This window comes from Cherax quadricarinatus, chromosome 73, assembly GCF_038502225.1.
Source record: "Cherax quadricarinatus isolate ZL_2023a chromosome 73, ASM3850222v1, whole genome shotgun sequence".
NCBI classification, from domain to species: Eukaryota; Metazoa; Arthropoda; class Malacostraca; order Decapoda; family Parastacidae; genus Cherax; species Cherax quadricarinatus.
The window spans coordinates 6,166,466-6,178,965 of NC_091364.1; positions in this window are offsets into that span (position 1 = coordinate 6,166,466).

Consider the following 12,500-nt stretch of genomic DNA (forward strand, 5'->3'; position numbering starts at 1 on the left):
AACGGGCTTGAGAACGGATCGTTTTGTGGTCATGGTAGGAAAGGGAGAAGCTTCGATCCCCTTAACACCTTTAGTATTAAATGGGATCACATGTCACAAAACTGTGACAAGCATTAGTTTCTATCTACGTTAGAACTATCGTCTATTATCAAGGCGTTTAGGCACAGCTAGTAAGGAGACGGTTTCTCATTTGCGATGCTCAGTCTGTGGAGGGATCAGACTCTGTGGAATAACGGCTGTCATTTACGTAAGCTGTGATAGCTTATGCTGTTTCCTCTCCTGAATAGAAAGAGAACAGCAATGTAAGGCGTAGGAGGAGCTTCCACTGGCAACATACCAGCAGCGAGTACTTCAACTTCACCAGCTACGACCTCAAGCTGCTGAAAGACCTTTATGCCGCACCTTCTACGTCGAAACGACTGTATTCTAAAATATTACCTATAGCAAAAAGCCATGCATCAATTTTCCAGCAAGTTCCCCCCTTATACCAGGCGACCTGTCGCTTTAATAGAGGATAAAAACGACGATAACGTGTGGCATATTTACGTTGTTCCACGTCAGCCTCATCGTTCTTTTATGTTTGCTCATTGTACGTCACTGTTCATCATCACTGTTTACAGGAAATGTTAATAAACACAGCCGATAATCACTTTATCACCGTTTCTTTACTTACTTTTATTCTTAAATGAAGCTTCAGAATAACAGGGATCTGAGGGACTTATCAATTATATTGTGGAAATAATGCAGTTACCTGGCATTGTCAGTGTTGGGTTTATTGGTGGGTCTCAGTGGTGGGTTTATTGGTGGGTCTCAGTGGTGGGTTTATTGGTGGGTCTCAGTGGTGGATTTATTGGTGGGTCTCAGTGGTGGATTTATTGGTGGGTCTCAGTGGTGGATTTATTGGTGGGTCTCAGTGGTGGGTTTATTGGTGGGTCTCAGTGGTGGGTTTATTGGTGGGTCTCATTGGTAGGTTTATTGGTGGGTCTCATTGGTAGGTTTATTGGTGGATGTCAGTGGTGGATTTATTGGTGGGTCTCAGTGGTGGGTCTCAGTGGTGGGTTTATTGGTGGATGTCAGTGCTGGGTTTATTGGTGGGACTCAGAGGTAAGTGTATGAGTCTCAGTGTCGCTGTCCCTTGAAGAACTCAACCTTGAATGAGGACCCTAGGAGGTTAGGTTTCTACAGGACTCAACGAGGACACTGAAGGATTTGGTGGGGGCAGTGAAGGATCCAGCAAGGACACATTTTATGCCGGTGAAGGTGAAGACAGAGGCCACAGGAGCTGTGAGGAAAGAGAGAGCAGGGGTGGATCTAGAGGAGGTAGTGATTATTGACCTGGGTCATCAATGTGGGAGTCTGGCTGGTGTTATGGCAGTGATTATTGACCTGAATCATCAATGTGGGAGTCTGGCTGGTGTTATGGCAGTGATTATTGACCTGGTTCATCAATGTGGGAGTCTAGCTGGTGTTATATGTCTTGTGTCAAGGTTTCTGTAGCAATAGTAGCAGACCAACACACACACACACAGTAGTAACTAGCTAAGAGGCGGGGCCAGGAGCTATGAATCGACTCTTGTCACCACAAATAGGTGAGTACACACACACACATACACACTAGATCACCACCACTACTGGTCATTTCCTCCCTGTCATCTCCTCATAACAGTGGTGGTCCTCCATAACTCACCCAGGAGACAGTCTCCCAACAGTCACATCACTCGCTCCAGTCATCAAAAGAATTCTTTGAAGCAACCTTCCTAATGCGACAATTTTCCCTCGTCTTTCCTACACTAATACACTTCCTGCACCCTAAATTACTGAGAATTTCCCCGCCGTCGCTGTCGTATAGGAGACATTTTCCCCTAAATGACCCGAGTTCCTCCCCACCACCTTGTCGCATTCACCCATTCAGGAAGATTCTGGTCTGGACGACCTCTGGTCTCACTCTTTACGGGACCGTCCATGGTGTGTTGACAGCACTGTCCACTGTCTATTCACTGCCCCGTTCACTATCCACGGCGTGTTTTCGGTGCCATCCCCTTACTTCATTCTTCACAAAGCTGAATAGTATTTCTGTTCCTGTGGCTATTTGGCTGGGGCGACGAACGTACAGAGACAGGTACGGCAGGTTAAGTTTCCTTCAGTACTGTGCGAAACATCACCTATGGTGAAGAACTCTTGAACGAAGCGCATTAAAGCTACCCTCCCTTCTCCATCGATCAAATTAGATTGCCGTCTATTCATCAAAAACGTTCTATGACTCCTAGGGGCATAACGCTCACCCCCTGTAATAAATTGATACAAAATGCACAGCTTATCTTCCAACCCCAATGTCTGCCTTTTACCTTCACTAGTAAATGATACACCATCTACATTTGTCCTCAGATGAGAAGATGATAAAACGATTTTCCCGGAGAGTCGTCGTGGCTGCAGGAGAGTGACTATAGCTAATACAAAGTGGCTGTGACTTCAGGAGGGTAGTTGTGACTGTGGATGATCATGACTGCAGGTATGTAGTTGTGTCTGCAGGAGTGTGAAGAAGAAGGTGGCTGCTGTCTTGAGTACAACTAACCCGCCACCTTCCATTACAGTTGGAGGGTGTAAGGCGCTGTGGCACAATCATCGAGGCTCAGCCAGCCTATATTGCTCGGAATCACCTGTTTGTTGACGGTAAACTCTGGCAACCGTCTTATTGCAAGGTCTCGAGTATGCAATAGAGAGTGAATTACGACACAGCAGCGCCACACAGAGGTTAATGTTTGTTGTTGATTGAAACTGTGAAGAGTCGCAAGGCCGCCACGGCTGGTTTCTGTGGCCGAGAGGAGAGTTCCAGCAACTAAAAGGCTTCCAGCAGCGTGAAGAGAGTTCCAGCAATCTGAAGGCTGGTTCCCGTAGCCGGGAGGAGAGTTCCAGCAGTTAGAAGGCTTTCAACAGCGTGAAGGCGTCTTCCGGCAACCTGAAGAGGGTTCCAGCAGCCTGAAGGCTAGTTCCTGTGGCCGAGACGAGAGTTCAAGCAGCCTGAAGAAGGTTCCAGCAGTCTGAAGGCGTCTTCCAGCAACCTGAAGGCATTTTCCAGCAGTCTGAAGACGGGCTCCAGCGACAGAAAGGCGTCTTTCATCAGCCGCAGGCGGATTCCAGCGGCAAGAAGGCGGGAATTAGCGGGAGGAAAGCAGATCTATTGACCAAGTGATACATGGGCTGATTTTAAGATATTAAATGACTGTCTGACTTATCAGATGAGCTAAACCGAGAGGTTTAATGACCATATAAATAACTGCTGTTCCGTGGCCTGGTAGGCAACGTTCTCACCTCACACACTGAGTGTCAGTGGTTCAGTCTCCGGTTGTCCCCGTTCACCTAGCAGCAAGTAGGTACCTGGGTGTTACTCGACTGATGTGGGGCGCACCCTGGGGGGACGAGATTAAAGGACCCCAGTGGAATAAAATAGGCAGTCCTCGATGACGCACTGACTTTCTTGGGTTATCCTGGATGGCTGACCCTTCGGAGTTAAAAATCCGAACAAAATCTTATATGATCTAACTGCCTAACTCACCAACTCACCGACGTAAACATGCAAGTTACGCCATCCAGATCAACCTATTCCTTGTTCTCCTTTGCTTTACCTAAATAACAAGAATCTTACATCATACGCAGAAGAGGTGACGCGAACACTTGCTTGATCACACCGATGTTAATTGACAATCAGGGCTGGAATGAGGGTTCACAGGAGGAGGTGATACCCGTGATGATCAAGACTGTCGGAACCCACCCCGGTCGGATGATAGGAATTAGTCACTGTATTGACAGCATATTGTAGCGAAGACACGGAGGACGAAAGTCAAATAACGAGTTAAGGGGATGGAAACCTTATAAAACTATTCCTCTTAGCGTGGGTGTGTGTGTATGTGAGTGTATGTGTGTGTGTGTGTGTGTGTGTGTGTGTGTGTGTGTGTGTGTGTGTGTGTGTGTGTGTGTTGAAGATTCAATAGTCGCTGGAGACTCAGTGGGACGGGACAATGTGTCGAGGGGTGGAACCCTGGCCTGCCGCAGTTTGTTAAATGAAAGTACCTGCCCTCATTCACTTCTTACGAACGTATCATTAAATTCAGTTGCAAGATATGACTTAGGGAAGAAGACAAAATAATCTCTCTTATAAATAGGAAATTACATTGATGCCATATATGATCTGCAAAGAAACTCATTGACAAATAGTTGCAAGGGATAAATAAGGATAATATACGAAGAATTTAGAAACAAAATGGACAGATTAAACACACACACACACACACACACACACACACACACACACACACACACACACACACACACACACACACACACACACAGACACACACACACAAACACACACACGCACACACACACACACACACACACGCACACACAAACACACACACACACGCACACACAAACACACACACACACACACACTATTAAAAATCCCATAAAATACTGCAAGATCATGGGAACCCCATGTGTGTAATTCCGCATGTTATTGTTCGTACATATGTGCTCCTGTCAGAAATTAATTAATCCACTCTGACAGATCGGGAGTCAGTTTGTCATGAATATTGATGCTGCCGCTGATCAAACTGCTGTTGGCTTCTATTTTTGTCTGAGTGAGTTATACTGTATGAGAGAGACGAGGTAGTGAGAAATATATGAAGTGAGGAAGGAGAGAGAGAGAGAGAGAGAGAGAGAGAGAGAGAGAGAGAGACGAAATGAAAAGCTCTGTTTCCCTCACTATTTCTTCCTGCTCCTTCTTCCCCAGTATCCCTCCCTTCTTTCCTTCCTCCCTCCTTCTTTTCTTCCTCCCTCCTTCTTTCCTTCCTCCCTCCCTTCTTTCCTTCGTCCCTCCCTCTCTTCACTCATAACTCCTAGAAAGAACAAGTCCAGCAGTATCAGGTTTCTGTCAATTGACATAATGTCAGAAGTAAACACCGTTACCAGTATAGCTGGTAACGAGAGGAACAGAAGGAAGAGGAGAAAGAGGGGGGGAAGATGTAAAAAAGGAGAGAAAAGGGGTAGAGGAGAAGGAAGAGGAGAAAGACGAGGAGTAAGAGGAGATGTGAATTTAAAACAAGATACAAAAGGAGAGAGGAAATTCAGTTAACTCAAATGATCTAAACTTCTATACGAAAAAATGAATTTGAGAATCAGAGTCACTACGGTCGTATAATCAGAGTCACTACGGTAGTACAATCAGAGTCACTACGGTAGTATAATCAGAGTCACTACGTTAGTATAATCAGAATCACTACGGTAGTATAATCAGAGTCACTACGGTAGTATAATCAGAGTCACTACGGTAGTATAATCAGAGTCACTACGGTAGTATAATCAGAGTCACTACGGTAGTATAATCAGAGTCACTACGGTAGTATAATCAGAGTCACTGTGGTAGTATAATCAGAGTCACTGCGGTAGTATAATCAGAGTCACTGCGGTAGTATAATCAGAGTCACTACGGTAGTATAATCAGAGTCACTGCGGTAGTATAATCAGAGTCACTGTGGTAGTATAATCAGAGTCACTGCGGTAGTATAATCAGAGTCACTGCGGTAGTATAATCAGAGTCACTACGGTAGTATAATCAGAGTCACTGCGGTAGTATAATCAGAGTCACTGCGGTAGTATAATCAGAGTCACTGCGGTAGTATAATCAGAGTCACTACGGTAGTATAATCAGAGTCACTGCGGTAGTATAATCAGAGTCACTGCGGTAGTATAATCAGAGTCACTACGGTAGTATAATCAGAGTCACTACGGTAGTATAATCAGAGCCACTGCGGTAGTATAATCAGAGTCACTGCGGTAGTATAATCAGAGTCACTGCGGTAGTATAATCAGAGTCACTGCGGTAGTATAATCAGAGTCACTACGGTAGTATAATCAGAGTCACTACGGTAGTATAATCAGAGTCACTGCGGTAGTATAATCAGAGTCACTGCGGTAGTATAATCAGAGTCACTGCGGTAGTATAATCAGAGTCACTACGGTAGTATAATCAGAGTCACTGCGGTAGTATAATCAGAGTCACTGCGGTAGTATAATCAGAGTCACTACGGTAGTATAATCAGAGTCACTACGGTAGTATAATCAGAGTCACTGCGGTAGTATAATCAGAGTCACTACGGTAGTATAATCAGAGTCACTACGGTAGTATAATCAGAGTCACTGCGGTAGTATAATCAGAGTCACTGCGGTAGTATAATCAGAGTCACTGCGGTAGTATAATCAGAGTCACTGCGGTAGTATAATCAGAGTCACTGTGGTAGTATAATCAGAGTCACTGCGGTAGTATAATCAGAGTCACTGCGGTAGTATAATCAGAGTCACTGCGGTAGTATAATCAGAGTCACTGCGGTAGTATAATCAGAGTCACTGCGGTAGTATAATCAGAGTCACTGCGGTAGTATAATCAGAGTCACTGCGGTAGTATAATCAGAGTCACTGCGGTAGTATAATCAGAGTCACTGTGGTAGTATAATCAGAGTCACTGCGGTAGTATAATCAGAGTCACTGCGGTAGTATAATCAGAGTCACTGCGGTAGTATAATCAGAGTCACTGCGGTAGTATAATCAGAGTCACTGCGGTAGTATAATCAGAGTCACTACGGTAGTATAATCAGAGTCACTACGGTAGTATAATCAGAGTCACTGCGGTAGTATAATCAGAGTCACTGCGGTAGTATAATCAGAGTCACTACGGTAGTATAATCAGAGTCACTGCGGTAGTATAATCAGAGTCACTACGGTAGTATAATCAGAGTCACTGCGGTAGTATAATCAGAGTCACTGCGGTAGTATAATCAGAGTCACTGCGGTAGTATAATCAGAGTCACTGCGGTAGTATAATCAGAGTCACTGCGGTAGTATAATCAGAGTCACTGCGGTAGTATAATCAGAGTCACTGTGGTAGTATAATCAGAGTCACTGCGGTAGTATAATCAGAGTCACTGCGGTAGTATAATCAGAGTCACTGCGGTAGTATAATCAGAGTCACTGCGGTAGTATAATCAGAGTCACTGCGGTAGTATAATCAGAGTCACTACGGTAGTATAATCAGAGTCACTACGGTAGTATAATCAGAGTCACTGCGGTAGTATAATCTGAGTCACTGCGGTAGTATAATCAGAGTCACTACGGTAGTATAATCAGAGTCACTGCGGTAGTATAATCAGAGTCACTACGGTAGTATAATCAGAGTCACTGCGGTAGTATAATCAGAGTCACTGCGGTAGTATAATCAGAGTCACTGCGGTAGTATAATCAGAGTCACTGCGGTAGTATAATCAGAGTCACTGCGGTAGTATAATCAGAGTCACTGCGGTAGTATAATCAGAGCGTCAACTCTGTCAACTTCAAATCACTACATGAAGTGACTGATATATTTTCATCTCGACTTGACAGCTTTGAAGAAAAGTAAAATTACCTTTAACTTGTTGGTAAACAGAGTAGCTCCAGGTAGAAGGTTAATTATGATCTGTTAGTCTCTAATTAACACTGTTAACTGTGCTAGTATTTTATAAACACTGTTAATTTTATGAACTCTATTAACACTACGATAATCTCTCATTAATACTGTTAACTGTGTGTAAGTCTCTCACGAACATTATTAAATCTATGTTAGTCTCTTACGAACACTTTTAACACTGTATGGTAGTGTAAGTGTCAGTCTCACATAAATACTTTTACCCGAGGCTTCACCTGGAGTCTTCCCTGGGGTGTAGAAACCCCCGCTCATTCTCTGCTCCCCAGAAGTAAATCACTCTTGAGTTATTTAAACAACCTCTTTAACTATGCTTAACTTCCTCCAAAGAGAAAAAGGTTGCATTTAGACTGATTAACATGCTGAAGTTCATTTACGTTAGCAATAATGATGGAAGTTTGGTAAGAGAGTGCGGGTAACGAGCGCTGTCAGCCATGTAAACACAACCTTACGCCGGTAAGGGATTGTTTAAGCTTGTGTTTTGATTACCATAGGCTGTAACGTCATGATATGTGGGAGGTACAACGGAGGAGGAAGATGAGGAGGTGGAAAAGGAGGAGGAAGATGAGGAGGTGGAAAAGGAGGAGGAAGATGAGAAGGAGGAGGAGGATGAAGAGTAGGAGGAGGTGATTTATGGGTAAGAGAGGAGTGGAAGGGAGGGGAATTACTCTTATTACAACGTTTCATGATACTCCACTGAGAGAGAGAGAGAGAGAGAGAGAGAGAGAGAGAGAGAGAGAGAGAGAGAGAGAGAGAGAGAGAGAGAGAGAGAGAGAGAGAAATATAAAGAGAGAGAGATAAAGAGAAAGAGAGAGAGACAAAGACAGAGATAGAGACACACACACACACAAAACTCACCACTGCCTGGTTTTCAGAGCCACTACACAAAAGTTAGGATGATCTCTTATACATTCCTTATCAGTATTCATGACACTTTAATTGATTTTCCAATAAATGAACTCAGTTGTATCGAGCGACGCTCAAAGCTATTTACTTCCACCCAATCCTTGCCTAATCTATCTGTTATGTTTATTTTTTGTTTGCAGGGGTCGAGTCTCGGCTCCTGTCCCCTCCTCTGGCTATGGCCGTGTTTGCTTCCTCTCAGTATATTCTCAGAAAGCGGTAAACCCGTGAGGGTCATGTGGAGAATTAGAGAATGGATGGAAAATCAGGTTTGAGGCAAAGCAAGGGAAGGTAGCTCCAATTCCTAGGATCAAAGCACCTGTGATGATGCGTGTCTTAAAAATAATGTTAATAAAAAGACAGTCTTGGCTCTAGGTCTTATAAAAAGAGACTTAGATTCGAGCTTATTTTGTAGTAGTGAATCGCCAGTGTAAAGACAGAGGATCGAACCTTCACACGAGTTTACTGCTTTGGGAAATAAAGTCGTACCTTTCCTGAAGCTGTGTATGGAGAATGTAAGGGTGAACGATGCATCACACTGACTATAATGTGAAGGTTCTCAGGGTGACACAAACCAATCACACAAATTTACAATTTGAAAACTGTCCTAAGGCGAACGTTTGTTTATTAAGGATTTAAAGAACAAGATACACTTAAAACACTTGGGTATTTTTATTATGGAAACCTCTCGCCTTCATAGCAGGCTTCTTCAGTCGAATACAGTTGAGGGACTGATCTCCTCACATTTTTTTCCACTGCTCAATTTTATTGGCTTAGAGGTGTTATTCTACCTCAGCTTATTACAATGATCAGCTCTATCTAAGGTATACTACCACCCCCCAGGATGCCACCCACACCAGTCGACTAACACCCAGGTACATATTTACTTCTAGGTGAACAGGAGCAGCAAGTGTAACAAAACACGCCCAACGTATCCACCCATGCCGGAGATCGAACCATGGCATGGGTGCTTTTGTGAACAGACTAAAATGAACGAAAAACTGAACCACTCGAAGTTCAACTATCCCTGCGTGCTGTGGTGTGGCTAATGAGAGTTTGGCTGTTATTGCCGTGATCAACCAGGTTATTCTTGCTCCCCGGAACCTGTCTGTTACTTCTACTCTTCGCAACTTTCCGGTGGGCAATTATCCGAGATAATTGCTGTTGTTGCTTCAATTAGAGACTTCAAGCGAGGGTGTGAACCCCAACTGCTGTATCCTTGAAGACCAGAGGTATTAAATGACTTCAAACTACTGCCCTCCTTCAGCTACCTTAAAAATACGCTATTATCCTCACCTCTCTATTAAAAACAATAATAAAAAATAATAATTGGTAAATAAACAGAAATAAAGTATGATACGTTATTTTAGTGACTACTTTTCGCCCACACAGATGCCTTTAAGTTAAAGACACATCTCTTTCTGACTTGATAAAGCCCACTGTGTGGGCGAAACGTTGTTAGTAAAGGTACGCAGTACACTGCATTTGTGTTTGTTACATAATAATAACAAAAATAAAAACAAGCACAAATAGACCTATGCAGATTAGTATTGTATATACTAAATATCTAAAAAAAAAATCACCGGAGTTGTCAGGAAGTGGAACACTCTGGAGAGTGGCGTAGTGGAGGCAGGATCCATACATAGCTTTAAGAAGAGGTACGATAAAGCTCATGGAGCAAGGAGAGAATGGACCTAGTGACGACCGGTGAAGAAGGGGGCCAGGAGCTATAAATCGACCCCAGCAACCACAAATAGGTGAGTACAAATAGGTGGGCACACACACACGCACACACATACACACTGGTCATATTATACAGGATTAAAACGTGTTTACAAAGTTAAACGAAATGTGTCAGTGGTTCAATCAGAGTTATTATTCTGTGAAATATGACTATCACGGGACCAGGGTTATTCCTGGCAGCTCACGCTTACTGTGTCAGCTGTGTACAGGGGATGACGAGTATATACACGGTACACGTACACACACACACACACACACACACACACACACACACACACACACACACACACACACACACACACAGACACACACACACACACACACACACATACACACACACACACACACACACACACACACACACACACACACACACACACACACACAAAAGAGCTGTGACTCGACCACTACAACCAAAACTAGGTGAGTGCACACACACACACACACACACAGGTTGCAGGAGGGGAGGAAATACATACAGAGGGCGTCTGGGAAGAGAAATTACTTACACTAGGTGAATACAGTTTAATACATACACTGGGTGTATATAGGTGGGGGAGGGTGGGAGGGAAGTTGTAAGTGGGCTGTCGTAGATAAGACTGGGCGTAGGTGGGGCAGTAGAGTACTTACACATGGTGTAGTTGGACAGGTGAGGGGATACACGTGGTAGTTGGATAGTGAGTACACACATGGTATTGGCAGGAGACACACGTGGTGTAGTTGGACAGTTAGAGGACATGTAGTTGGACATAGAATCACACATGTGTTGGACGTAGTACTTACACATGGTGTAGTTCGACAGAAGAGTACTTACACATGGTGTAGTTGGACAGTAGAGAGTACTTACACGTGGTGTAGTTGGACAGTAGAGATTACACGGTGATTGGACAGCAGCACATGGTGTAGACGTAGTATTACACGGTTAGTTGGACAGTAGATACACACATGGTGTGTTCGAAAGATCACACATGGTGTAGTTGGACGGAGTACTTCACGGTGTGTTGGACAGAGTACTTACACATGTGGTTGGACAGTGAGTCACACATGGTGTAGTTGGACAGTAGAGTGCTTACACATGGTGTAGTGGAAAGCAGAGTACCTACATAAGGAGTAGGTTGGTATGGAGTCAATTATCTGCATATTCGTGGGTACCAGATTTACGAACAAGTTACACATAATAACAGAAGAACACTGCAGTAGACCTACTGGCCCATGTTAGGCTGGTCCTTCTCAAACCCAACTCCAACTCTTAGCTTCCATAACTCTGCTTGGCAATTTGTTCCACACATCTACAACACCATTGCTAAACCTGTGTTTTTTCAAAATCCTTTCTAAATCTAAAATTATTCAACTTAAATCCATCATTTCGAGTGTTTTCTGGATTAGATATCCTCATTAAATATATTTTCGTTAGCTATGCTTGTCTTCCAGTTATTCTCGTCTGTTATATTTCCCCTCATTCTATATTTTTCAAGAGGGATATAGGTTCTGGGATTTCAATCTATGTATAGAATATACCACATACACTATGCGTGTATTCTAACTGTATACGTCTTCCTATCTGGAGTATACCTGGAGGGTATTTCGGGATCAACGCCCCCGCGGCCAGGCTCTTGATCAGGAGAAATTGCATTTTATGGGAACAGTAAGCAATATATATCACAATATTTTTTTCACGTAGTATATATAAACATTTTAGCTTAAAATTGACATTTGTCTGTAAATGTTTGAAACCGCTCTGAAAAAAATCGAAATATGCAATAAAATAACGTTAGCCCGGATGGTCAGGTACTGACTTTAGGTACCTGTCCAGCTCCCTTTTGTAGGCAGCCATAGGTCTATTGGAAATTTTCCTTATGCCTGGTGGGAGGCATACAATAGATGTTGTCCTCAGTATGTTCTCTAATGCATTTATATCTATTCTGTAGTATGGTCTTACTAGTGATGAAGAATGACTTCTGGATTCATGTTGTTTACACTTCTTGATATAAATTCAATCAAACTATTAGCCTTATTACGGACGTTGAGGCTCTGCTGTCTTGGCTTCAGGTTTTTCAGCTTGCGAACGAGTTACTTTTCTAGTGTTTCAACTTACGAACGAGTCACTTTTCTAGTGTTTCAACTTACGAACGAGTCACTTTTCTAGTGTTTCAACTTACGAACGAGTCACTTTTCTAGTGTTTCAACTTACGAACGAGTCACTTTTCTAGTGTTTCAACTTACGAACGAGTCACTTTTCTAGTGTTTCAACTTACGAACGAGTTTGCGTTGAAAACACACTAATATAAGGAATATTTGTGGTGCAGACATGTTTTCAAACTCTTATTATTTCTCACTCCGGATA